Genomic DNA, 5066 nt, shown 5'->3' on the forward strand with positions numbered 1-5066 from the left:
GGCAGGCCCCGAGACTCCTGCTCTTGGCCTGGCTCTGGCGTTGGCTTGGCGTGCAGCCGCCGGGGAGCCGTGTGTGGGCATGTCCCAGGGCTGCCCGCCCGCCGCTCCGGAGACAGGAACCGTGGGCAGGATCTCAGTGCTGTGGAGTGAGCTGGGCGGTGGGTGGCAGGGGCCTCCCTGGGCCCGGAAGCTTCTCCAACTTCACCCAGCTGTTGTCTGTCCGTCCAGCCACTCCACGTCGAGGACTCACTGCTGGGCACGGCCAGGCACAGCCCTGCTCCAGGGTCTGTCTAGCCAGGCAGACCTGCAGGAACCGAGCGTCTGGTCTGATGAGAGAGCCATCTGCATCTGATGGGTGCCCCTCCCATGGGAGGGCAGTGGGCACCTCCAGCCCCAGTCTGGTCCCAGCTACCTCTCCTCCTCCCGGCCCCTGTTTCCGCAGAGGTGCCAGGATGTCCCTCCCGGGCGGTATCTGCCCCCCTAAGACAGAACCCTGAGTGAGATTCAGGTACTCGGTCCTGGTCTCAGACTTCCTAGGCTGCCAGGAGCGGGCTCCTGGGTGCTGTGTGGCTAGCGGCTTCAAGCGAGGGCACCAAACAGGGTGAAGGCCGCTGGACTAGCGGAGTGGTGTTGGCGGGGTGGGGCGGGGGTCTGGGTCTGTGTGTGTGTGTGGGAGCTTGGGGACAGGAAGGCCCGGGCAGGTGTGTGTGTCTGTGTGTACATGTGAGACTCTGAGTGTACGTGGGTGTGTGGGTGTGAACGGTGAGGAGGTATGGGTGTGTCTGTACCTGTGTGCCTGTGTGTGCAGAGTGTCTTCGTGTGTACGGGTGACTGAGCGCATGAGGAGGATCTGTGTGCACCTGTGTGCATATCTCTGTGAGTATGTGTGTGTGTGTGTGTGTGTGTGGTCTGCACTCCTGGGACTGGTGTGGCTTGAACCGCGTCCCCTGGCCTGTTTCCCTTCTCCCCCACCCTCCTTCTCAGCGAGTGTTGACTCAGGGAGGGACGGGCAGCCTTGGTTCAGGATTTCCTGCTTGGGCAGAAGTGGTGTCTTGAAAAGGGAACAATTGTATCCTGAAGTGGACACTGAAGGGTCTGGGCTGCGCAGTGCTCCTTGGGGCCCAAGGCTGTCTGGGCTGAGCTTCCAGAGGCAGCTACAGAAATGCTTTGCCTGGAGCGGGCCTGGAGGACTTGCCCTAAAGCCCTTCGGGAAGCTCTGCACATGCTCAGGGGCCATACACGCTGGGGCTCTGGGCCTGGCGCCCCCTTTACAGCCTGGAGGGGAGGGCACGGCGTGAGGGAAGGGGGACCTCCAGTGCCCCCGGGAACCCGCTGTCCCAGGGGCTCCACCGGGCAGGGCCAGGACGTCTGGTTCCCTGCCCATTTCTCCCTCCACAGGCCCCATCCACCACAGCCTCCACAGATAAAAATGAAAATCTTCTGAGGCTGATGGTCTCAATCTAGGAGGGAGTAAAAAGTCCCAGGAGAGCTCTGCCTTTTGGGGCCCCCTTCTGAAGTGTTTCCTCCCTGGGGGGTACCAGGAGCTTTGACCCCTCCATCACTCCTGAGAAAGGCAGAGTCCTGGGTTGAGGACCTGCTGAGTCAGCCCCTGGGTTCAGCAAAATCCCCTCCAGGTGTTGCTATCCACCTTCCAAGAGGGGCACTGGGGAGGCTGATCTGCCCCACCATGCCCCATCACTCTAGTCCCCCTGTGGGACCTGTGTCTTGGGTTGGATGAGGGCAAGGCTGGGGTCGGATGAGGGCCAGGCTGCCCGGGGTGGGGGTTGGGGAGGATGAGCAAGAGGCCAAGGGAGTGGGGCTCCGGGAGGGAGGCTGGACTGAGGCTGGAGAGGTAGGCGGCCAGCCCTGGCCCCTCGGGCTCCCTTCTCCAGCCCCGTAGCAGAGCCTAATCTGCAGGACAAAGCTGGGATTTGCAGCCCCAAAGCTGCTAATTTGGCTACAGCGCCTCTGTCAGCACCTGCTCCGTGGGGAGGGAGGAAGCCTCCCCAGGGCTCAGGGAGCCGCCTGTCCTGGCTCGTTTAGGACCGTTGGGGATGACCGGGACTTCAGCTATCCTTGCTCAGCGTCAACACAAGTGACAGCCCCTTTAGGGGTCCCCGGAGCACCTTCAGTCCACTCCCCCTGGTGAGCTCAGGCCTCTGGTGCCTGTCGCCCACAGACACTGGCACCACGGCTGTCCCCAGCCAGAAAAACAGGTCTCACTCTGGCCAGAGCTGGGAAGGAGGGTGTCTGAGTGACTGGGGGTGCCTTTGGAAGCCGAGGGAAGGAGAGCGCTCTGGGGCCCCCCTTGCACAGGGTGACCTGGGGGAGCGGTTTCAGGCCTCTGGTCTCCAGCCTCCACCACACCGGGCAGCCACAAGCCAGGTGGCTGTTAATAATTAACCCCGGGCTCGGGCCTTGACCTCGTGGGCCTCTGAGTAAACAGGCCTTTCTGGCCAAGCGTCCTCAACCTGCTGCAGCCCGCTGGGCCCATCACGGCCTCTCTGCCCCTTGACCTCTTCTGGCCTCGTGGTCCGGCCTCCCTCCCCCTCCCCAGCTGCAGGCTGGGGCAGTGGTTAGTGGTCTGGATGTCTGGGTCTCTCTGGCCCCCACACTGATCTGCCTACCACCTATTCCTGTCCCAGCATTCAGGCTCTCAGCACCTTTCCCCACTGCTCCTGGCCTTTGAGGTGGGGGGCCTCTTCTTGGACTAGGGTTTGCTGACGGATGTCTCAGCCCCGGCCTCAGCCCCCTGCATCAGCACTGCTGGGGCTTGTTGAGCTTGGAACCCCCAGCACAACCTGGGGGTTCAGTGCTAACCTTCTGTGATGTGATGCTTGTGGACACTGACATTTGGGACCCGCATCCCAGGTCTGACCGGGTGATCTGTGATGGACATCCCAGGCCAATAAGTCAGACTCTCCCAGGCACACAGCAAGCAGCTTGGGCTGCACTGAATGCTCCTGTGTAGACAGTCAGGATCACCTGTCAAAAGGCTCATGTTCTAGCTCCGGCTCTGCCCTAACTGTGTGTGACTCTGACCCTCTGGGCCTCAGTTTCCCCATATGCACTGCAAGCAATGGCATACCAATCCCAGACTTGCCAGCCCCAGGATTTTACGCTGCATCCTGGCTTGGAGTGAGACCCAGGACAGGAATATTGCATGTCCCTCCCTGCCCCAGAGCATCACTCGTGGATACAGTCATCTGAGCCCTGGTGTCCCTGGCTGCTAGCATCGACTTCCTTCCTCTAGGGCTGTTCTGGGGAACTAGCTCTCTCCCACTCTCCGACCACGTGGTCAGGCAGGGCTGCCCCAGTCCTGGCCTCCGGAAGTTGGTCACGTGCCCTGGGCACGCCCAATGGGTGTCAGCCCTGAGACTTCTGTTGGAAATACTGGGAAAAATCATTTTTTTTTCCCTAGGTGGCAAAGTAGGGGAATGTGAGCCTGGAGGCTGTCCTGCTGGGAGCCTGTGGGGGGTCGGGGGTGGGAGGGGTGGGTGTGGAGGAGCACAGAGGGAAGTAGGGCTGGGAGAGGGACATGGATTCGCACAGCTGAGAACCAGCTGTGCCTGAAGTCAGTACCATCCCAGGCTTATTCATCACAAGAGCTGATGAATTTCCTTTCTGCTCAAAGCAGTGCAAATTGGGATTCGTCCCCAGTTTGCACATTCTCACACCTGACTCAGACCATGCAGAGAAGATGCCATAAACATACAGTAGCTGCAAATATACATGCCGCTAAACTTCTGCATAGAAAAAGTGAATGAAGACAAGGGTCAATGAGGGAACCAACTTGGCTGTAGCCAGGGCTCTGAGGGAGGAATTAGCATGAAGGAAGGGCCAGGCCAGGTTAGTGACAGAGAGCTTGGTACCCTGGGGTCTTGGGAGCCACTGGAGGTTCTGGGTGAGGAGATGATGGACAAATGGGTGAGGCTAACCGGCTGGAGCTCACCAACAAGGGGACAAATATGAACATTTGTGCCTGATGTCTGTGTGGAGGCATACACACACAGACACACACACACACACACAGACACAGACACAGACACACACACACACACATTGATCCTTGCATGCAGCAAACATTCTGTGGCTCACTCTGGGAGTCTTTGAGTCTCTGTCCCTTGCAGAGGCCTGGAGCTGACTCTTCACCTGAGTCAGTCAGAGGCCTCTGGTCAGTAAGGCCCCCTCCACCTGGGGCTGCGTGGTTCCTGGGAGCCCAAGGACCTCTTGTGTAGGGGGAACCCAAGGAGAAGGGGCTGCCTCCTCTGTGCCCCCTGCAGGGCAGGTGAGACACCTGGGTGGGCCTCTGGAGGGGCAGAGACTCAGCCCCACCAAGGAGGCGGGACTCAGAGAGAGGCCTTGTCCTGATGCTTAGGCTGTCCCCAAGACTCTGGGCAGTTGAGCGTCTTAGAGGCAGAGGGCTTCAGACACATGGTACACACCATACACATACACCACATACGTGCCTATGACGGACACAGTCCATGGATGACACACTCACAGATGTCCATCTAGTGTGAGCCTTGCAGGACAGGGGGAGGTGTGGGCCTCTGTGGAAGGGAGCAAGGACTATAAACAGGGAGCCCCACCTCCAAGGCTCCTGCCTGACCCCTGGGCCCTGGCCTGGAGAAAATCTCCTTACTAGTGCTGGAACCTCCTCATTAAGCTGCTCCTCTGATACTCTTTTTCTGTTCCTTTTCCTTCCCCTACCTTAGTCTTGGCCTATTTCAGCCCCTTCCCCATTTTTGGCTCTCCTCTTCTGTCTCCCAGTGGGGCACCCATGGGAGGAACCGAGCCTAGGACTTGGGCCCAGGCCCCTCGGCCACTCCGCCCAGCTCTCATCTTCATGCTGCTCCCTGCCCTGCTCCCTTGCTCCGGCCAGAGCGTCTTGCCCTTTGTCCTGGAACTGCCAGCACCCGCGGGGGCCACTCGCCTCGCCTCCTCCCCCAGCCTCGGCAGCCCCTGTTCCTCCCCCGGGAGGTTGGCCAGCGGGCTGGGCGGTGGGGAGGCCGCAGAGCCTGGACACGTGTCCTGGCCCCAGGCAGAAGCCGAGCGCTGGCCAC

The sequence above is a fragment of the Cervus elaphus genome, chromosome 4 (genome assembly GCF_910594005.1).
Source record: "Cervus elaphus chromosome 4, mCerEla1.1, whole genome shotgun sequence".
NCBI classification, from domain to species: Eukaryota; Metazoa; Chordata; class Mammalia; order Artiodactyla; family Cervidae; genus Cervus; species Cervus elaphus.